Below are 23,953 nucleotides of genomic sequence, written 5' to 3'. Positions count from 1 at the left end.
TGCATTAGGTCTACAGACCCTGTTAATGGCATGGCTATCTCTGAGACCCCAATTTATATAGTGAAATGTATGTTAATTTAACTCAGTGTGTAGAAACCCTTGATACATTGATCAGTTCCCCTCTTCTAATGCCTCACTAAATTTCCACACCAACACCAGGCCTACAATGTAACTTGTAATTTTCACATAATGTTCAACTATCATGACAGAGATTACAAGAGGGTTCAGGGATTTATGGTGAAATAAATGTGACGTGCTGTGAACTTGTAGATTGGCTATTTTTGGATAACTGTGTTGTCACACCCTTACCTTGCAAAACGTGAGGTCCAAGAGGTTCTTGAATGTGGTCACTGCCCTCACCAGGTCAAACAGCGCTGCGTCTGGAACATACAGACACAGGGAGAGTGTGTAAGTAATCGAACCGTTTTTGTTTTTTTAGTCAGGCTCTACTTTATACTGTTATGCTGCACATTACTTCTAGACTCATGTTAAACCTACCATGGTTTTATAAGCTTGGTCATCACAGATGCTCCTCGATCTCTTCATCCCCACTGCTGTGACGCAGGAAATGACAAGCAGAAACATCTGAGAAAGAAAGAAAATGAAAAAGAAAAAGAGAAGGGTTAGACACAATCAAAGCCGTATCATGCTCCATCGCACAACTGCTTGTAGATTGGTACAAAACAGATGGACTAGACTAGTTAATACCTGGTAGAGAGAATTTGGACACACAAAGTGTTCTCAGGGAGGGTTGGACAGTTACAATTAAAAGCACAGCAGCAACCCAGAACGCCACCTGAGAGAGAGAAGGGAGATAAATTAGACAGCCAATAAAAGTAATATTCTAAGCATGACTGTGATGTTGTCATTTTAATGTCAGACACCCAGTTATACATTTAGGTCCTCATTTAGTGGCAATTCTATCTGAGATGTTTTGCATCGAGTTGCATCGAGTCTGTGTGTCATGCAGATACAGTAAGGCCCAGTTTTAGCATTACTGTAGCTATAGAAATGTGTTGACGATCCAAGCGCCATTGTCCCATGGTGAATTTATTTCCTTTGTTAGGGGGAAAACTAGTTAGGAAAAAACTACAAACAGTAACATACTAATATCAATGCAGGGTCTTAACATGTTCTGGGGCCCGCATTTAGCTGCTAACCAGTGTTTAATAAAGTCATGTTTGTTGTTTTATTTTATGTAAAGGCTCAGCAACATCAGAACTCCACGATGAAAATATATAATCGTTGCCTTGTGCCTTCATACCTGAGGACAACTCCTCTTGTCCAAAATGGTACAGCTGGGTTCCATGATGCTAACCTGGAGGTTATGCTGTATAGAGACAAAGAAAAGAGAAGGAAAAAAATACATTTAAGATTTCGGCTGTGGCATAAGATTGTAGATTGGCTATTTTCAGCAGCCAGTTCATTTAATGTAAAGCAAAATAATTAAGAAAACGAGCAGCCTTTCGTGTGTGTGTGTAAGCTTTTAGCTTAATTCTGCCTTATTCTAGCCTTCAGCTAACATGAGCTCGGCGATCTATATAAATAAAATAAGTACAAGTATCCATAACAAAGATATGCCTACCTAATCCATCGATCAACAGTTAGTATCATAACTCTGTGACGTGATTAAAAGTAATGTGGGTAGCAACCAAGAAAAGTCTAATCGGTTAGCGTGCTAGCCAGCTAGCACGCTAACATGTAAACAATTAAACAGTCAAACATTTCTAAAACGAGATATTTAGACAACACACAGCAGGCATACATCCACACAGATACAAAAAAATAGTAGGCTAATACACTAACCTTTAAATTACATTTCCCCGGAGGAAAAGGATCGATATATCAGCGGTATTTTTTCCCTCCGTCGAGAAGGGACGAGGCAGTACTAGCAACCGGATGTCCTAGGAATGGAGCTGTAGTCAGTGTTGCCATGTCTGCTTATTATAAGCGACTTTGGGTTTGTTTGAAGACGCGTTGTGAGCTTGTACATCGGCTATTTTCAATTATATATATATATACATGTCTAGGCCATGTGGCCTATAGTCACCACATGACTATAGCCAGCAATACACAGTTTTGGGCTTGTTTTCATAGACCTGGCTGCTTATGTCTCTCGCAAAATATGGCAACACTGGTCAGTGATTTGATGTAAACATCCGTTGCGTATATCCGGTGTATATCGCCACCTACTGAACTGGAGTATATTGAGTTCCTGCTGTAAGGCCTAAATAAAGTATGTTTAGTGCTAATAATGAATTAAACAACTTAATAATAATAATAATAATAATAATAATAATAATAATAATAATAATAATAATAATAAGACAATAATAAGACACATTATATATATTTTGTTTTAAATAAGCAAATACATCAACTCTAAATTAGAATTAACAATGCAAGGAATAAATATAATAGCAACAGAATAAGAATAATAAAAACAACAAAGCTAAAAAAACAACAACAACTGAGGAGCAATTCATCCTTGGAATTATTCAGTAGTACTATTATCAGTATTATTACTGAGGTCACCTTATTTTGTTTTGAACACTAAATAACATTAATATACACGATTACAAATGGCTTCAGGTTTAGGGGGGGAAATGGCCAAAAAAAAAATGTTATAGTTTTACTTGTTGACTTTTTTGATAGTGTTTAATTTGGACTACTTTTTTTATAGTTTTACTTGTTGACTTTTTTGATAGTGTTTAATTTGGACTACTTTTTTATATAGTTTTACTTGTTGACTTTTTTGATAATGTCATTTGTATATTTGGATTATCTCTGTGCCTTTTTCTAATAAAAAAAAAGAGGGACAAAAAGTCTTTACTGCATTATTTCATGTACATCAGGGGTCAGCATACTCAGATACAGCAGGGAAGCTGCCAAAATGTTCTTATTTTTTATTTGTGCAACTGTCATACGACTGTAGCAAAAATATAGCTTTACAGACCCATACAGAGAGACAGAGTTTATATAAATAGTTTTACGTTTCACTTTTTAATGGTGTTGAATTTGTATATTTGGATTATTTCTGTGCTGTGATAGCAGGGAAAATGAAGTGATAGCAGTGATGTTCACCCACTTTAATTTCAGGGACCCCAGTCCAATGGCATTTCTATCTTTGGGACCCAAATTAATCTTTATCTTTAATTAAAATCATTGTTAATTTAACTCTGAAACACGTATAACGTACACGTTTCACGGGTCCATTTGGTTCCATATATACACTTTTACTTACAGACCCATAAGGGTCCATTTGGTTCCTTCCTATCATTTAGCTGGGGACCCCCTGGAACTCCCTCAAGACCCATAGTGGTCCCTGGACCCCACTTTGTATAGGGAAAATTCAAAGCGTGGCATTAACAGCGTCAGGACGTCGTGACGCTGGCTGCAGACCGCCGCAGACTCTTCTAAAATGCTACTCCGCCGGACATTTCGGTGAGCGAGACATCTCCGGCGTGAGGAGGGCCTGAGGAGGGTGAGCCTCCGCTCGGCGGGGCCCGCTCTGTCCAGGCCGGCCTGACGTCGGTTGCAACGCCGATCTGCTAGCTGGGAACGTGTTCACGTGTTGCGCTGTTGTCAGCGACGTGGAAAGTGATGATAGAAGGTTCAAGGAGACGCTTTACTTACGCTTAGGCATAATAGGCAAATAATGTGAATAGTATTATTATGAATAATACTAATATTGGTTTGTCAAGAGATATCCATGTGTTTTGGACAATGGAGATAGTCACGTAAGTAGACAGTGGCTTCAGCGTTCATATAGGCTCCATGTTTCACTGAAGAGTTTAATGTGACGCTACAGATTGCGCTGTTTTATACGCTTTTTTTTATAAAGACTTTACATACAGAATCTGCAGTTACCATTACATTTTATAATACTATTTTATATATATATATATATATATATATATATATACTACATTACTATTTTATAATGTTTGTGCCTGCCTACAACAACAACATTATGTGGGTTCACTGACTGAGCAGAGTGCAATTGAGATGTTAATGGCTATTTAGAAGACAATGGAACCCCCCACGGTTTGGGGGAGAAGCTGTGAGCTGGTCTGGAGCACAGAGGTGAGACAGTAGCCAATAGGATAGCCTTATTTGGGGATCAAAATGATCGTATTTCAGGCTGTGTAGGTATAAATGAAACCTCAGTCTTGCGAGTGTTAAGGAGCATCTTGTCATTGAAATATGTAAGTCAATGCAATTTTTCAATAACTCAATTACTCAATAACTTTCATTGTATTTTTTTTCAATAATGATTTGTTTTATTTCTAACAAAAGACATACAAATAAAATCGTAACTCAAAATCAAATAACAATTCCTCTCAAAGTGCACCATATGTGTGCATGCTGGTTAGTGTGATGGACTTTTACAGGATGGATTTTAAATGTTTCCATGGCAGAATATGATGCATGGAACTCCAGCAGCACGGCACCAACATCGGCGAGTGTCACACTTGCCTGAATACTTGCATGCTGTGAGCAGACTTGGTGGTAAGGCCTTCAGACACTTAGATGGCAGGAGTGTACCAAAGTGCTCCTCCCATCCATGTTCCATTGGTGCTAGTCTTGCCTGAGGTTCCTTGGCTGTCGCAACAGGTCGCAAGCCCTATGCACCAGAAAGACACCTTGGATGTGGCCTCTGATCACACTACTTGTGGGAGGGAGAGCATCCATTCCAGCACTGGCACAGGTATAGTTTTCTACCCTGAGGTCATCAAATGTCTTGCTGTTGTACTTGAACTGGACCCTGCCCAGACACGCACCAAGTACTTCTCTGTCAACGCTGTGTCTTGTTCGGTCAAGGTGTCTGCCTCTCCAAAGATTGTCAGATATTGCACTGGGTCAAAAGCCAGAGCTGCATGTTTGGTCCCCACCTTACTCATGCAGTCATCTCCAGTCAGGATATGTGCCTTGAACACTGTCTTGGCTAGTGGTGCTCCAAGATGAGAGACTGCTTGATGCAGTGGGAGAATGCGCCGCTTCTCACCAGTGCCATACTGCTGCCAGATCTCCTTCATCCTCAGTGCTTGGAAGTAAGTATATGGGGTGTAGTATAGCAGTAATGTGAAGGTGTGTGTGTCATTGGAGACTATGACAACTCTCTTGCACTGTTTCACATGAACAGCCCACTCCACATGCACCACCATGGGGCGGCAGTGGCTCAGGAGTAGAGTGGCCGGGTAGAGTGAACTGGAAACCGCAAGGTTCCTAGTTCGATCCCGGGCTCCCCCAGAGTTAGTGTCGAAGTGTCCTTGAGCAAGATATTGAACCCCTAATTTCTCTGAGCAGTTTGGTGCCTTGCATGGTTTCCTCCGCCATCGGTGTGTGAATGGGTGAATGTAACGTACAATCTATGTAAAACGCTTTGGATAAAAACGCTATATAAATGCACCATTTAGCATTTACCACCAGCCTGTCAGCCTCAGCACCAATGGCTGTCCTGGAACTTATGGCCTGCAAGTGTGTACGGACCTGCAAGTTTCCAGACTGTTCCTGCCTTGCCAACAAATTAAAGTGCACAGAAATGTGCAAGCTACAAACCAGAAGGAAGAGGAGGAAGATGAAGTGGAACTGATTGATTATGATGATGATAATGATGACGATGACGAATACTGAAGAATTGATATTGGTATGACAGTTATGATGATGATGATGATGATCATTGATTAAAGTACCTCTCAAGCCTACTCCATAAACCGACTCTGTCACGGACCCTGTGGTCCACAGACTTGGACCTCCTCTCTGTCCCTAAGGCAAACAAGTGAACCATGTTCTGAACCTTGTTCTGAAGGCTCTGTCGAACTCTCTCCCAATAGGGATTGGTCATGCTCCTGCTCCATGCTCATGCAACACTGGACTCTTAAGGCTGTGTGTCGTGAAAAGACACGGCTTATGGCATATAGTTGTTTGTTGTTTTGTTAGTTTGGCTGTTGGTTGTTCATTGTTTTTGAAAGGCGCCATATACATTCAAGCTACTATTATTATTATTATTTTATTATTATTAAAGTGAATGAAAGAGAGAAAATTACCCCCCCCCCCCCCTCTGTATCACATATTCTGTTAAAAATAAGTGGCACGCTTTCTTCATTATTTGAATATATGGTTGGTGTCTTTGAAGACTGATAACTGTGACTAATCTACCACTTGGGAAAGGCTATCATGATTGATTGATTGATTGATTGAAATTTTTATTAGGCAAAAGAATGTAAAACAACACAGTTACATTTATAATGCTTTTGTCTAAAAGGTCCGGCCAAAAAAGTCCTTGCGGGCTTGTTTCCATTGGGGTCCTTGAATTAATTTCATAGACATATATAGTAGCAACCAAACAGTTCAAAAATCAACATAAGAATACAGAGGGGAAAAAAATATATACCATTATGTACAAAAAAGGTCATGGGAAAATAATGAAATATATACAAAACAAAACATGATCAAAATAAAAAGTGTGTACAAAAAAGGGGGAGGGGGGGGTCGTCTGTCTACAGGGAAACTGGTACTAGCTCCTCTTTAGGCCTCCAGAAAGATGAGTTTTTAGGGCTGTTTTGAATGAGCCCAGCGAACTGCATTTTTTGAGGGATGGGGTTAGACTATTCCATTCCTTGGTGGCAGTGCTATAGAAGGAGAATTTGCCCATGTTTGTTTTATGGGTGGGTGTTACCAGATTGTTGTTTACGCTCCCTCTAGTTTTGTGACTGTGGGTGTCACTAACTTTTTCGAGGTACTTATACAGATATGCAGGTATAGGGGGCATTTCGGGCAAATCTGCATTTACAATTTTGAAGACCAGTCCCATTTTTAATTGTATAACCCTGTCTTCCACCCTGAGCCAGCCTAGGCTGGCAAAGTGAGTGGGAGAGAGGTGGGTCATGGGCCCCAGTCCGAGAAGTAGAAGTTTGTTTTGGGAGGTTTGAAGCTTAGTCTTCAGTGACACTGAGGTGTTGGAGTACCAAGAGGAGCTAGCATAGTCAAAAAGGGGCTGAATCAGGGCCCCAGAGAGGGTCCTGAGTGCCTGAGGGTTGACAAAAGAGGAAACTCTGCCCATAAATCTGGTTCTCTGGTTTACTCCTTTGAACACCTTTGTTGCCATGCTTTCACCTGTCAGGTGTTTGTCAAGAATACATCCCAAATAGGTAATCTCTTCTTTGCTAGTGATGATTGTGTCATCGGCTTTGACCTTGAAGTCATTTATCTTCATTTTACTGAGGGAATATGATCAAATATCATCTAGGGATATAGACCTATTCAAAATACAAAACTAGATTTTGCAAATGTTGCACTTGAGTGACCCCGATTAGTGAAAATGCTGTTCACATCGTATCACAACGTGAAGTGTTGTGAGCTTGTAGACATGCCATTTGCTGAATGTTTGCCCCAGAATAGGCATGCTAGGGTTCATGTGGTTAAATAAGTGAATGTAAGAGATTGAATAATGTTTTTTTCCCTCTGTATGACATGTTCTATTCAAAAAAGGTTAGGCGATTTTTTCATTCTTTGGATCTATGGTTGGTGTCATTGAAGGCTGATAACTAGGACTAAGCTACTACTTGGGAAGGGTTATCATGTTGAAATATTATCTAGGGATATAGACCTTTTCAAAATACCAAACTAGAATTTGCCACCTTGAGTGTCCCTGATTAGTGAAAATTCTGACCTGGGCCCATGGACTAATACATATAAATGTGTTGGCTTTTAGCTTCAATCTGACGGTGTACTTTATTTAGTAAGAGCTTAATTATTACATGTGTAATATATATATTTTGTAATATGCCACCATTACATATATGTGCTGAGCCAATGTTAATGGAGCTAGCAGAGAATAGCAGAGAAGCTACCTTTCATTTATTACAGCGTATTGCTTGTTGTCTCTTTCGGCCTGGCGAGAGAGTATGTTTTCCACCCCGTCCGTCCGTCCGTGTGTCCGTGTGTCCGTGTGTGTGTGTGTCCGTCCGTCTGTGACCAGCTAATCTCCGGCACTGTTGTCTTGATCGCAGCGAAACTGTGCACACACACTCCCTGGATGCCAATTCAGAACCTTTGCCCCAAATTTTTCTCATGGGCCTTTTATAGCGCCACCAGGAGGCCGATTTGTGCAATACATATTTTTTGACAGCACTCCTACAGATTTTGTCCAAAAATCACGCAAATCGGTACACAGTATCTCTGTAGTCATTAAACGAAACGGGTCTTTCAGATTTCTCATATTCCATCCTGATTGGCTAAAAATATCTTCCAAAGTTTGCAGGAGTGCTCCGTTTTGAACAAAATGCCTCAAATCATGAACACAGCATGCAATTTCCGTGAAATTTTGCACGCTCATTCCCATTAGGCCAAGGAAAAACTACCATTTGAAATTTTTCAAATCAGCCTCATGGTGGCGCTATAACAGGCCGGTTCGTGTTTTTACCTATAATTGCACCGATCTGTGTAAAACTTTGTATGCACACTCCCTAGAGGTCAAGGAAAAACCTTTGCCCTGCATTTTTCACATCTGCCTTTTATAGCGCCACCAGGAGGCCGACTTATGTAAAACACATTATTTTATACTACTCCTTCCAATTTTATCCAAATTTCACGCAAATCGGTACACATGATCTCTATAGTCATGTAATCACAGCGGATGTGTTTGATTTTTCATATGCCATACTGATTGGCTAAGATTGAAATCTAAAGTTTGCATTATTGGCTTGTTTTGAACAAAATTCCGCAAATCATGAACGCACCGTCCAATTGCGCTCAAACTTTGCACGCACATTCACACTATGTTGAGGAACAAATGCCACCCTTTTAACATTGGCCTGTTATAGCGCCACCAACAGGTCTAATTTAACGAAACATGTTTTTAACAAAATGCCTCAAATCATGAATGCAGTCAGTGTCCGATTGTCGTGCAAGGCCTAAGAAGAAATGGCAACCTTTTCACGTTGGCCTATTATAGCGCCACCAGGAGGCCACAATAGCCTACCTGACCTGGCGGAGACCTGTGCTCCGAGGAGCACTTTTTCTAGTTGTATGTTTTTTGTCTCTGCCAGGCCGAAAGGCATGGCGAGAGACCGTCCGTGTGTCCGTGTGTCCGTCCGTCTGTGACCAGCTAATCTCCGGCACCGTTGGCTTGATCGCAGCAAAACTGTGCACACACACACTCCCTGGATGCCAATTCAGAACTTCTGCACCAAATATTTCTCATGGGCCTTTTATAGCGCCACCAGGAGGCCGATTTGTGCAAAACATATTTTTTGACAGTACTTCTACAGATTTTGTCCAAAAATCACGCAAATCGGTACACAGTATCTCTATAGTCATTAAACAAAACGGGTCTTTCAGATTTCTCATATTCCATCCTGATTGGCTAAAAATGTCTTCCAAAGTTTGCAGGAGTGCTCCGGTTTGAACAAAATGCGTCAAATCATGAACACAGCATGCAATTTCTGTGAAATTTTGCATGCATATTCCCATTAGGCAGAGGAAGAACTACCATTTTAAAATGTTCTAATCAGCCTCATCGTGGCGCTATAACAGGCCGATTTGTGTTTTTACCTATAACTGCACCAATCTGTGTAAAGCTTTGTATGCACACTCCCTAGAGGTCAAGCAAAAACCTTTTCCCTGCATTTTTCACATCTGCCTTTTAAAGCGCCACCAGGAGGCCGACTTATGTAAAACACATTATTTTATACTACTCCTTCCAATTTTATCCAAATTTCACGTAAATCGGTACACATGATCTCTATAGTCATGTGATCACAATGGATGTGTTTGATTTTTCATATTCTATACTGATTGGCTAAGATTGACATCTAAAGTTTGCATTATTGGCTTGTTTTGAACAAAATTCTGCAAATCATGAACGCACTGTACGATTGCGGTCAAACTTTGCACGCACATTCACACTATGTTGAGGAACAAATGCCACCCTTTTAACATTGGCCTGTTATAGCGACACCAGCAGGTCTAATTTAGCGAAACAAATGTTTTTAACAAAATGCCTCAAATCATGAATGCAGTCAGTGTCCGATTGTCGTGCAAGGCCTAAGAAGAAATGGCACCCTTTTCACGTTGGCCTATTATAGTGCCACCAGGAGGCCACAATAGCCTACCTGACCTGGCGGAGACCTGTGCTCCGAGGAGCACTTTTTCTAGTTTCCTCTCTTTTCTCTGTGCTGCAACCAAGGGGCCAGCCTGACATATTTACATTGAAGCCGATACGGAAGAGAGACGGTTCATATGAATGACCTGTATGGCGCTGTTTTACCCCTGCAGGTGTCAGAAAGAATATTCTCTCATTGTAAGCGGATGGGTTTTTGACAAACTTTAGACTAGAATTTCTTACCTTAATAAAAAATGTCATAAATACTATATCCTTCCAGTCGCTAGTTTAAAGTCTCCTTTCAATCGTCATGATATGCGTTTTGCTAAATTATGGTCCCCTTTATTTTAAAATTGACGATAAAGTGGGCTATGCTCCAGGAGGGGCGGGATGATTTGATTGACAACCTACACAACCAATAGCATTCATTCCCCGCCCCCGCTCTTGATTGACAAGCTACCCAACCAATAGCATTCTTTGGGGATTGTTTTCCGGTTCCCTGGTCACATGTCTGGTTGACCCGCCCCCGCTTTGGTCACATGTCTGGTCTCAAGCAATAGTGTTTTATTTCCGACGTGTCCTTTGGTATATATTAAAGATGGCGGATTGCACATTCCTGAACAATCGGCTTCATTTACGGTCTGTAGAAACCAATGGCGTGACGCTGTCCATTCATTTTATACAGTCTATGGCTGCAACTCGGAGAAAATTGTGATATGTGTAGGCTAGGCTTACTTCTAAAAGTTTGTGTTCTCACACTCACACGCACACCACACACACACACACACACACACACACACACACACAAATACTCTCTTATTGTCTAAAGAGAGAGAAACCCCTCGAAGGTAGGACTTCAATCTCTCTCGTGTCGCCCCCTTCTTCGCTTCAAACTGTATTTATTCCTGATGCATTTAAATGGCTTTGTTGTCTGTCCTGTCATGGCAGGTGGGGCAATCGGGTTGAGAGACTTTCATTTGCCCTCCGGCCTACCTGGCTGCATCAGTCATCCCTCCCACACACCCAGAGCTGTAAGGGGGGGGTGACAGGTCGGGGCCCAGGTGACTTTGCTTCAGAAACCGTGTATGTCCAAAACTTTTCCTTTTCAGGAAATGGGACTTATTTTTATTTTTATAATAATAATGAACCTGTGTTCCAATGGATCCAATAGAAAGAAAGAAATTGGACTTGAGATACTTCCTTCACAGGTCTTACCAATTACACTGAATTATTATTTAGTCTCAAGCTCTTGTTAATACTTTTCATTGGTTCAATATTTATAAAACCCACAGACCAGAGGAGCTAGTACCAGTTTCCCTGTAGACAGACGACCCCCCCCCCTCCCCTTTTTTGTACATATTTTTGGGGCGGTGTAACCGCCCCCTATAAGTGAGGTTTGGACACTGACCAATCCTGCACCGTGATTGGCCAATAGTCTACAACGCAGTCTACAACCCTAACCCTTCCACAGTCAATGACAATCGATACTTTTGCAAAGTCAACCAATCACATTACAGCTAGTGTCATCACCACTAGCTGTAATGTGATTGGCTGACTTTGCAAATTCAGGACTGTGATTGGCTAGCGAAACACATGACACATGTGCAGCCCTATGAATACTGAACTAGTTTGAGTATGTTACGGCCACTACACTTGGCTCGAACACCAGCGACCATAACATAATAACAGGACACAAATCAGGTCTAATTTGCATTAACATTTATTTTAAATTCAGATAAACAAGGTCAATGATGTTTATTCTTGAGAACCAGAATGATAAATATACCAGGAGGGTAGCAATAGAAATGAACCTAATCCAAAGACCTAAATAAATGTCCTAACCAAACAAAAGTATTAATGGGCTGGCCAAACTAAAAAGTGGGGAGTCTGGTGAGCCAGGCAATATGTGCCCGTCGTCTCACCAGACTCCCATAAACTATGGACTTAAAAAAACACATTTATGTTTTTTTTAAGTGAGTCATGTTGTGATGACCACACACCGCCCACTTCACACTGGGTGTGATTTTTTATTTCATCATGCTTTTTTTTGTATATCATTTTTATTTTCCTCTGTATTTTTATGCTGATTTTTGAACTGTTTGGCCCCCCTTTTTGGGGCGGTGTAGCCGCCCCCTATAAGTGAGTTTTGGACACCGACCAAAAGATTTGTATACCCCCTAACCCTTCCATTGTTAATGCAAATCGATACTTTTGCAAAGTCAGCCAATCACATTACAGCTAGTGTCATCACCACTAACTGTAATGTGATTGGCTGACTTTGCAAATTCAGGACTGTGATTGGCTAGCGAAACACATGACACATGTGCAGCCCTATAAATAGCAGTATGGACTTTAAAAAAAGTAATTTATCCTTTTTTTAAAGTGAGTCATGTTACACCGCCCACTTCACACTGGGTGTGACTTTTTTTTTTCTGTATATATTTTTTATTTTCTCATGCTTTTTTTGTACAGTACATAGTGGTATTTTTTTTTTCTCTGTATTTTTATGCTGATTTTTGAACTGTTTGGTTGCTACTATATATGTCTATGAAATTAATTCAAGGACCCCAACGGAAACAAGTCCGCAAGGACTTTTTTGGCCGGACCTTTTAGACAAAAGCATTATAAATGTAACTGTGTTGTTTTACATTCTTTTGCCTAATAAAAATTGGCAGTAACGAATGTGAGGCATTGTGATGGTGTGGATTGGCAATTTTTGTTACTGTTGTGCGACACTCTTGTATGACGATGTAAAACAAAACATAATTAAAGCTGCAAGCAGCGATCACCGGGCCCTCGCACCTCTGTCCACGTTAGGGTTAAATAAAGACCAATTAGAACAGGGAGCAGAGCAAAGTAGCTCCAATGAAGGACAAGGACTCTCAACCTAATCAAGTGACACAACTCTGACGCAAAGTCTTTACGACAAACTGTTCAAAAGTTATAGCAAGAGGGGCACGGTAGCGCAGTCGGTAGTGCTGTTGCCTCACAGCTAGAATGTTCTGGGTTTGATTCCCGCCAGGAACGCTGTGGGCGCTGGGGGGGGGGCGTGTCCTGTCCTCCGTGTCATCAGTGCCCATACCCTAGGTGGGGTTGGCGAAAGGGCCTTTCTATGTGGAGTTTGCATGTTCTCTCCGTGTCCCCTAGGGTAGGTACCCTCACAAAAAACATGATGGAAAGGAACTGTTTGGAATAATGTGCTCCTTCCACGCGCTACGTCCAACTGGGGAAACTCCCCCCTGTCATAAGGATAAGGATAATTCCTTTTAACAGGTCGTTCATGAAAGTCCTTGCGGTCTTGTTTCCAATGAGAACCTGTGAGCAATTAGGGGTTAAGAGTCTTGCTCAGGGACAAATTTCATTTCATCGACACATATGCTGACCTGGCCTGGAATCGAACCTGGAGCAACCAGGGCCTCTGGCTTCCTAGGCGGGCTCACTAACCATTCAGCTATGGCCGCCCCCGTCAGGTAATAAGAAGCGGCTTGCTAGCTCCTCATGCATTGAAGGAGGCATGAGCTCAGCTCTGGGCTGGCAGAGGGAGAGTAGTGCCCAGGATTACATAGGCAATTGGCACTGGTTACAAAAATTGTGGGATAAAACATTTAGAATAGCAAGAATAGGAACTATCAAATATCGACCAATCAGAAGAGGGGGCGGAGCTATGTAACATCAATGAAAGACAAGGACTTTAAATAGAGTACAATGAGGCATTTCACAAGTGGCTACGACAAGCCGTTCAAAAGTTATAGCAAAAAATAGGAACTATCAAATATGGACCAATCAAAAGAGGGGGCAGAGCTAAGTAACCGAATGAAGAACAAGGACTCTAAACCGAGTCCAATGAGGCCACTTACAAGTGGCTAGACAATCAAAAATAAAGAAAAACTTGACCTTGTAGATCGGCTATTTTCACTTCCTGTTTGGTGTTTGGAAGTTTGGCGGTCACGCCGTTTTATGAAAACTCACGCTTTTGATAACTTTTCATCGTTAAGGTCTTTTGTGTATGCTTAGCGAGTTTGAGGTGGATCAGACCATCTTCCTAGGGGGAGTTCTTTACATTACAACCTGTGAAAGTGGCATAAAATGTGCTAAAACGCCACAATAAATTCAAAATGGCTGACTTCCTGTTGGGTTTAGGTCATGGGTCCAAAATATTTTTTTGTAAGTCGGGACATGATACAGGTGTGTACCAATTTTCATACATGTAGGTGAAACCGTGTTGTGGGGCTTCAACTTTGATATTGAATAGGGGGGGCTATTGAGCCATTAGGCCACACCCTTTTTGAGAGCGACATAATGCGTAACTTTTTCCCACTTGTGTGCAAAGTTAGGTCAGTACATTTAGGTCCTCAAAAACGCTATTCATTTGTGCGAAGAAGAAGAATAATCTTTGCAATTTCAATAGGGCTTCGCACTGGTGCGTGCTTGGGTCCTAAAAATAGGGAAATATGGAAATGCAGGGTTTCTGCCAGAGAGCAACAATGGTCTCTGGAGTGGACCGTCATGAACGATGACAGCACAGCACTATAAGTCTGGGAGCTGTTGTCACACAACGTGGCCGGTTCCCGGTCGGAGGGTAGAGCTGCGTAGAGCTGCGCCCGTCAGGGCCAAACTGTCACAAGGGGTGATGGGTAATGGAGAGGAGGGGACAGGGAAAGGGAGGCTGATTTGTGGGTTGAGAGGAAAGAGAGTGTGGAGCAGAGGACGTATAGTGGAGAGAGTTATATGATGGAGTTGATTGAGATGGTGTGTGTGTGCGTGCGTGCGTGCGTGCGTGCGTATGTTTGAGAGAGAGAGCTTCTATCATTATGAGGATCAGTGTTTATGATTTACTTTCAGCAGGACTGCCGGGTGGGATGTCCTGTAATAGTGTAATGCATTGGTTCTCGTGCATTTTCATGTCAAGGACCCCCAAATTGATATGTATTTGGCCACGGACTCACATCTGAAAAGGTTTTGTGCCAGGTACCCGATAAAGAGAAGAGAAGGGGGAGAAGGGGGGGGGGGGGGGGGGGGCTTGGCGTGTCATATCATATCTCACTGTGTGTTTGTTAGCTACCTGTTGATGAGAGTTGAGCCGTGATAATGTTTAGTTTACTGCATGTGCGTCTTTGTTTGCCGTGCATTATTATTATGGATGACATTAAAGAGGTGGTGCCATGTTTTTGCACTTTTTCTGTTTTTCATGTGTCTATGAGGTTGATAGAACTTCATCAAGCCCCCCGGAGGTGGTTTTATGGTGTTTTATGTCTTCTCTGATTATTTGGAGTTTCTTCCTGGAGGCTGAAATCTTGAGGGTCAAACGTGCCAATAGAGAAACAGCCCTTTAGTGACATCACAGAGCCCCCAAAAAACATACCCTCCCCCTCATTATCATAACACAACAGGTGTGGGCATGAGGAGGAGGAGGGACTAGGACAGGTGGGTGGTGCTAAGGTGGTGGAGGAGGTGCTAAGGTGAGAACCAGGCATACTTAATGAACTGGAGGCGTGTCCACATAAAAACATTTTTTTTAACAATTTCTGTACACTTTTTTTTTTTTTTTTTTTAAATCCTTACATAATAATAATACCTTATGATCAGGTTTTAGGGTTGAAAAATATCATGGCACTCCATCTTTAAGGTTCATAGTGTTTAACTGATTGAACTGCAATTAGCGACAGTATTTACCGTGACCCTTGTATAGTTTACTAGCTCCTTCTCTATGCTAAGCTCCCTTTTAAGCCACAGCTAATGTGTACAGTGCCTACGAGGTGCAGGGTGTTTTGTTCATTGAGAGCATTAGACCCGACTGATGCAATACTGTTGAGTCTGATGCCAATCCTGATTTTAGACAGTGCTAGCCCACCAATTACTGGTGGTTTGACCCATATGTCATCCAAAAGTGCTTAGATGACAGACTAAGAATACCAGAGTTGGCCACTTGTCAACTTTTTGCTTCTTCTTCTTGCTTTCCCCTGCTGTCATGTGTTAACGCATCACATCCTGTACAGTATGATTGACAGCTGTTGTGCAAATTGGTCTTTGGGGATTTGTTGCACAGCAGGGAAAAGTTAATTGACACGCCGATGGAAACCGCGATGCGAACCCGACAGCTACTTTTCATATGTGTCGGAAATGTGACAGCCAGCTGTATAAAATGATCTTCCATCCTGTGTCACGTGAAAGCATTCATTTACTCAAAGTGCATTTACTCAAGTACTGTAATTGAATACAATTTACCATCTCAGAGGTAAATGTTGTACTTTTGACTCCACTACAATTATTTAAAATCTTTGTACATTTAGATTATTGAAAACACACATGAGCCAATTAAGCCCTATTTTACATTACATCTCTAAAAAGAATAACGGATATGAGCTCACACCACGTCGCAATGTGACACGTTGTGATGTTGTATATTGGCTAATTATGATTTTGAGACATTTTGAAAACCTTTGAAAAAACATTTCTGCATTATTAGTACTTTTACTTTTGGTACTTTAAGTACATTTTGATGCCAATACATTTGTACTTTCACTGGAGTAACATTTTGAAAACAGGACTTTTACTTCTAACAGACCTTTTCTATATTGTGGTATTGAGTACTATGTAATTGAGAGTACTTCTTTCACTACTGCTGAAATCTGAAAGGCATCGGTAGAAAATGAGCATCCTGTATCACATGAACATATAGATTTATACATTTATTATCCAGCTGTGTTGCAGTGTGCAGCCATTCATTCATTCTATGGTAGACTTGCTGTAGTCTGCTAAAGGGGAGGCATGCGTTAATCCGACAGACCTTTTCTCCGACTATGTGGCATCCGCGTGCGGTTAGGGTTAGGGTGCGGGTTTGGTTCGGGTTTACTGTTTAATGTCGGAGCACTGCGCTGTCGGAGGAATGCGCTGTCGGACTAACGTATTGCACCCCTGCTAAAGTCCACTGAAGTAATGTCACCTACAGTACAGAGCCTATACACTGCTACAGTCCACTGAAGTAATGTCACATATTGAGGGCTTGGAGCACGCAGACATATTTTTTGTCGAAACTGACTTTCATATATCATTTTAAAGGTCTCTGAGCTGGTAAAAGATTACGCTATTATATCTTGTCACTGTCATGATAGTATCATGGTCAGCATCGTGTCAGTATCATTGTCAGTATCATTATCAGTATCATGGTCAGCATCATGGTCTGTATCATATAAGTATCATGGTCAGTATCATGGTCAGCATCATGGTCAGTATCATGCCAGTATGACTACATCTGTATGAGAGTATAGATTGCTTAAATATTTTGTTTTTGATTAAAACATTACAATCAATGAAAAGTTAGTTTTAGCTCTCCTGTAAAATTCTGAAAATGCCACTTACGCCCTTTGCGCTCCAAGCCCCCGATACAGTACAGAGCTTCGTATAGACTCCTACAGTACAGAGAAGTAATGTTGCAAACAGTGTTATGACCCGTGTGTGTGTGACCCAAACGCACAGCAAGGAGGAGGCAATAAAGGGTTAAAGCCCACCCGGGCGAGTTTATTAACAGGAGGTTAAAGAACAAGGTGGGGGAAGAGGGGTGTGGGCTCCGTAGGTTGGCACGGGAGGCATACGATAATCCGACATCCCGTTTCTCTGACTATATGGCATCCGCGTGCGGTTAGGGTTAGGGTGCGGGTTTGGTATAGGGTTAGTATTGGAAACGTCGGAGGCATGCGCTGTCGGAGGAATGCGCTGTCGGACTAACGTATTGCACCCGGTTGGCACGACTCAGCAGAGAATCCCGGACACTGGAGAAGAGAGGAGAAGCACACGGATTCGGCCCAGTTGCATGGAGTCCTCTCCTGAGGATCCAGGGAAGGCAGATGGAACCTGCACAGGCCGAGTGAGACTGGACAGGGTGGAGGAAGATGGCTTGGCAGCAACATGATGCTGGGACACCTTCTCACGCTTATGTTCGCGGCGGCGCTCATCAATGGAAACGGAGAGTGAGATGAGCTGGTTCAGAGTGGAGGGTCTCACCCTCTCAGCTAAGGCGTCCTTCGTAGCCTCACCCAAGCCATGGAGGAACGCGCTGTGAAGCGCAGGCTCGTTCCAATCACAACGGGCGGCGAGGATGTGGAACTCAGCAGCATAATCTGCTACAGAGAAAGAGCTCTATGGGAGAGTGGAGAGAGCTGTGTCTGCGTCCTGCCCCTGGACGTCGTGGTCGAACACATTATTGAACTCCATCAAAAAATCCTTGTAGATCTGCATATAGGCTGCAGACCCCTCACGGCTAGCCAAAATCCACCGGCGCGCCCTTCCGGTGGTCAGGTTAGTTATGTAAGCTATACGGGCAGGGGAGGTGGAGTACATGCTGGGCTGGAGATCAAACACGTACTCACACTGCATGAGAAACTCCCGGCAGAGGGAGAAGGTACCGTCATAGGGGGCCGGGGTAGCAAGGTGTGGTTCCCGGCTGCGTGACATGACCTGCTCAGGGACCGCGTCAGGCGCTGGGACAGGCTGGGCAGGCGAAGAGACAGGAGAACCCGGGAGTGGGCGGAGCTTAGCGCAGAGTGCGGTGACCTGGTTGGAAAGGTTACTAACGAGGGTAGTGAGGCGCGTCAGCTGGTCGGCCTGGGACTTCTGGTGAGTTGAAACCCCCCGAAGATCCTGTTGCATACTGGTGATGACATCAGAATGCTGGGCCAAAACCTGGCCCTGGACTTGAAGCGGAGTGGGGGTTAGGGTTTCTCCTTCCATGCTGGCTGGGTCCAGCTGGCCAGATCTTACTGTTATGACCCGTGTGTGTGTGTGACCCAAACGCACAGCAAGGAGGAGGCAATAAAGGGTTAAAGCCCACCCGGGCGAGTTTATTAACAGGAGGTTAAAGAACAAGGTGGGGGGAAGAGGGGTGTGGGCTCCGTAGGTTGGCACGACTCAGCAGAGAATCCCGGACACTGGAGAAGAGAGGAGAAGCAGGGTCAGTAAATAGATTCACAAGGAGGGAAAGTGCACAGTAACTGCGTAAAGTTAAACTGGCTTTAGCTCTACAATACTGGAATCTAAGTCTGACTGGCTATACTTTACCAACCATAGACTGGTGAAGATCTGGCGCCGAGCTGCATGCAAGCCAGGCTTTTGTAGCCTCTGGAGGTGATTGCAGATGACGACCAGGTGAGGAGATTGGGAACGGGACACAGGTGTGCTGAGGTGTGCTGTGGTGTGCTATGGAGCCCTCAGGTGGTTTTTATTTAGCGAATGCAAAGTCCTTAAGCCAAGCAGTTGCCTCCTGGTCTGCTGTATGGAGGGTGACTAATCCTCCTTTCAGTCTTTGGAGAGGACAAACTTCTATGATGTGCTCCATAGTTTGCTCCTCTCCACAAGCACACAGTGGGCTTGGGCTACTGCCCCACTTGTGAAGGCTGGCCAAGCAGGGGCCATGTCCAGTCCTGAATCGATTGAGTGTCGACCATTGTCTCCTTGGGAGGTTGGTGCCAGGGACCTGTTGGTTGGGGTCTGACACCAGAATTTTGTTTGGGACCTCCTTGGACTCCCATTCATTTCTCCAAGCTGATTGGATGGTGAAGTCAGCTGGTGGGGTGTTCTTCCAAATTGGCCGTCTGGATGGAAGTCGAGCAGTGGGTGGGTTGTAGATGTCTGCACCTCCTCAGGTGGTGCTGCCGGGTAGAGAGAGACCACAGCACCAGGATGTGGAGGCGAGGAGGAGCGAGACGTAACATACAGTGTTTGATATAATCCATACTGGATATTTTCCCTGGGATGCAGTTATTAGCAACCTCCTGTAATGAAATGTTCAAATGTATACAGGGATATGCTGGGATAAAAAGAGCATATTGTTGCTGTTGGTCAGACACCTTGTATATCCATTTTTCAATTCTTTATTTTTGAATTTATTTGTAAATGAATGCTTCATATGTCAAGCAAAAGTATCAAAAACAGCCGACCTTCAAGCTCACTACGTGTCCCGATGAGCTTGTAGATCTGCTTTTTTTTTAAGTGAAAGTCTGTCAAGTGTCTCTCTAGCTTTTATGAATATTTGTCACCGATGAAAAGTAATAACACAAGCTAAATAACAACAATGGCCGGGTTTCCCAAACAAATTTCAGCTCGTGTGTAGCCTAGAAGCTGCGTAAGAGCCTCCATGCAGCTGCGCTCTAGCAACCCATCTTCAGTAATAGCAGCTGGTTGTGCGCTACGTGCCATCTAAACTGGCTTCAGGAAACACCATCGTCGTAGGTTCTCAAGTATACGGCGTCACGTGTCTGCTAAACTAAATTCGGGAAACAGCATGCACGTAAAGACCTCCTGGACGAAGCCTACGTAAAGCCGACTAAACTACGTAGTGCTGTCCTACGCTACACAGCAGTTTAAACACCCTTTGCGAGTATATACAGTACAGTGAAATGGATCATAAAAATACCACACACACACACACACACACACACACACACACATACACACACACACACACACACACTTGCTGTCAGGAGCTGCGCTGGTTCTATGTGTTGCCCCCACAGTCAAATTAGACAGAACCGGCATGTAACAGACCTGGCTTTCGGGCTCAGGCTTATTGGCATGACTGGTAACACGTCGGACTGGCGATTGAGAGTCTCGGGTTCAATCCTAGCTCACTGCGTTCCACTACATGTGCATGAACCCGGTGTTTACAAATTGTAGCCTACTCTCACACGGAGGAACCGATCATCTGATAAAAATACTGTAGGTGATAGAGTCAACTGTCAGATGTCCTGAAGTAGTCCACTTCAAATACAACGTTTGAATAATATATTCATGAAAAAAGTGTTTTTTAAAGTGTCCCCATTATGCAAGTAAATTAAATATACTTAAAATACCAAAAGTAAAAGTATGCAGAATATCCCATTTCCCAAGTTTAATATGTATTAAAATATTTTGAAAATAGCAGATCTACAAGCTTGTGACGCGGTTAACTTGGCTTGCTTAATATTTTTATCAGATGATCAGATCAGAGATCATCCATGAGAGTACAGTACAATTTGTAAACTTCGGGTTCATGCATAGAGGACGAAGCAGCGCAGCGCAGCCGCTCACCTCGCCCTACTAGCGCGGCAGTTTAAGTCAATATTCCATCAGAATCTTTCACTTGGTGATACAAGCACCAACATTGGCACAAATGATGTCCAGGATGTACTATCTAAGAAAAGTACGTAATCCAGCTGACAATCCAAGATGGCCGCCAGTTTTCAAGATGGCCGCCTCATCAAATGCAAAAACATGTTTTTTGAAGTAGAACTTGAATGAACAGAAATGTATTAATGATCCAAACATCAAAATGAATGTATTTTGACTGGAAGAACTCAATACTGTCAATTGTATTCCAAAAGTGGACTTCTTTCGCCAAGAGGCAGCTGCAGCTTCCAATGACACGAAGAAGCAGGTACTCAAAGACGACTGTCGTCTGTTCTCGCAGCTCTTTATATCCTGCCAATCACGAGAGTGTGACCTGCTTGAGTTCTTCAAGCATGGGAATCAGTCTTTCCCTGCAGCACTGAGTGAAACAGGGAAACTCCACTCCGGTCAGAAGTCCCAGCTTGCAAAAATTCTGGAAGCTACCATTTCTCCTCCTGACAAACAACCAGAATGTGATGCTATTATCGTTGATGGTTCCGCTCTTGTGAATTCATTGTCTCCAAAGACATCAAAGACCTTTGAGGAATATGCTATCCAAGATGTAGTTCCAAACATCCAGACATACTCATCAAAGTATGAGCGAACAGACATAGTTTTGATGACTACTGGACTTCGAGCCTGAAGGCTGAAACAAGGTCAAACAGAGGTAGTTCGACGTAGAGTGACAGACAAAACCAAACTACGGTCCAACTGGAAAAGCTTCCTGCGAGACAGCGACAACAAGACTGAGCTCTTCGCGTTCTTAGCTGACAAGATAGTGACCCTGTGTCCTGACAATGTCATAGGTGTGACCAAAGGAGAGAAGGCTCTTTCAAACAAACTCATCAGCCTTGAAGGCTTAAGGCCTTGCAACCATAAAGAAGCTGACTCCAGGATCTTCACACATGCTCTCCATGCAGCCAAGCAACAGATGAAGTCTGTGTTGATTAAGGCATGCGACACTGATATTCTTGTTGTTGCAGTCAGTGTTTTTGCGAGTCTTCAGGATGCAGGCTTAGACAAGATGTGGGTAGAATTTGGCCAGGGTCAGTCCATTAGGTGGTTGCCAATTCATGAAATGGTAGTGAATCTTGGCCCAGAGAAATCCAGTGGCATGCTGTTCTTCCACGCCTTCACTGGCTGTGATGTTGTGTCAGCTTTTCGTGGTAAAGGCAAAAAAAACAGCATGGCAAGCATGGGAGGTTTACCCTGAAGTGAGCCCTGTCTTCAAAAAGCTCAGTCAATACCCACCTATCATAGAAGATGCAGACGTCAACATCCTTGAGAAGTTTGTCATCACCATGTATGACAAACACAGCACTACAGACAAGGTTGATGAGGCAAGACTGGACTTGTTTGCTCGGAAGCAAAGGTCTTATGATGCCATCCCACCGACGAGCACATCCCTTGTTCAGCATGTGAAACGTTCTGCCTTCCAAGCTGCATGCATATGGGGCCAGGCAACAGTGAGCAAAATGCAAACTGAAAGCCCTGCCAACTGGGGCTGGCAAAAAGATGGAGAGGTCTGGCAAGTTCTCTGGACAACCCTTCCACCTACTGTTCAGACTTGTGAGCAGTTGATAAAGTGCGGCTGCAAGACTGAATGCCGAGGACGATGCAAATGCAATTGCTTCATGCTCAAGTGTACACAGTTGTGTGCGTGCAATTGTGATGACTAAAAGAACAACATAATCAAAGCTGGACATCAACAGCAAGTTAGTAAACAAAAATAGAAAAAGTGCTCCTCGGAGCACATGTCTCCGCCAGGTCAGGTAGGTTATTGTGGCCAGCAATGTTCAGAATTTGCCAATCAGGATGGAATATAAAAAATCGGACGGAACCATCTTGATCACTTGACTATAGAGATAATGTGTACTGATTTGCATGATGTTTGGACAAAATTTGTAGGAGTAATATAAAAAAGAAAAATCGGCCTCCTGGTGGCGCTATAATAGGGCAATGTTAAAAGGGTGGTGTTTGTTCTTCAACGTATTGCGAATATACGTGCAAAGTTCCACCGCAATCGGACGCTGCGTTCATGATTTGCGCCATTTTGTTCAAAACGGGCCACTCCTGCAAACCTTAGATGTCAATGTTAGCCAATCAGGATGGAATATGAAAAATCAAACAGATCCAACTTGATCACATGACTATAGAGATCATGAGTACCGATTTGCGTGAAATTTTGATAAAATCTGAAGGCCTAATCTCAAAATATGTGTTTTACATAAGTCGGCCTCCTGGTGGCGCTATAAAAGGCTAATGTGAAAAATGCAGGGCAGATGTTTTTCCTTGGCCTATAGGGAGTATGCGTGCAAAGTTTCACGCAGATCGGTGCAGTTACAGTTAAAAACGCAATTTGGCGTTTTATAGCGCCACCATGAGGCTGATTGGAAAATGTACAAGTGACATTTCTTCCTCGGCCTAGTGGGAATGTGCGTGTGAAATTTCACGGAAATCACAAGCTGCGTTCATGATTTGAGGCATTTAGTTAAAAATGGACCAGTTCTGCAAACTTTGGAAGCCAACCTTAGCCAATCAGGATGGAATATGGAAAATCAGACAGATCCGTGTTGATCACATGACTATAGAGATACTGTGTACTGATTTGCGTGATGTTTGGATAAAATCTGTAGGAGTAATATAGAAAAATGGGTTTTGCACAAATCGGCCTCCTGGTGGCACTATAACAGGCCCATGTCAAAA

The 23,953-nt window shown here is 43.0% G+C and overlaps 1 protein-coding gene and 1 long non-coding RNA gene across 2 annotated transcripts in view; one reads left to right on the top strand and one right to left on the bottom strand.

Moving 5' to 3' along the window:
- Positions 1 to 580, bottom strand: part of LOC311064077 — a 767-nt gene extending 187 nt beyond the window's left edge. Inside the window, exons 1-2 of the long non-coding RNA XR_014602669.1 lie at positions 499 to 580; positions 310 to 380 (exon numbers count right to left, since the gene is read on the bottom strand). This is a non-coding gene — a long non-coding RNA (uncharacterized lncRNA). The remainder of the gene's footprint in view (positions 1 to 309; positions 381 to 498) is intronic.
- LOC311065171 (limbic system-associated membrane protein-like) overlaps positions 1 to 23,953 on the top strand; it is a gene marked incomplete at its 3' end in the record, with an annotated part of 292,933 nt that overhangs the window by 190,305 nt on the left and 78,675 nt on the right. The gene's annotated exons all lie outside the window — the stretch shown is intronic.

Source organism: Gymnoscopelus microlampas (assembly GCF_963454915.1).
Source record: "Gymnoscopelus microlampas genome assembly, chromosome: 17".
Classification (NCBI taxonomy): domain Eukaryota; kingdom Metazoa; phylum Chordata; class Actinopteri; order Myctophiformes; family Myctophidae; genus Gymnoscopelus; species Gymnoscopelus microlampas.
This window is presented reverse-complemented; position numbering and strand designations above follow the sequence as displayed.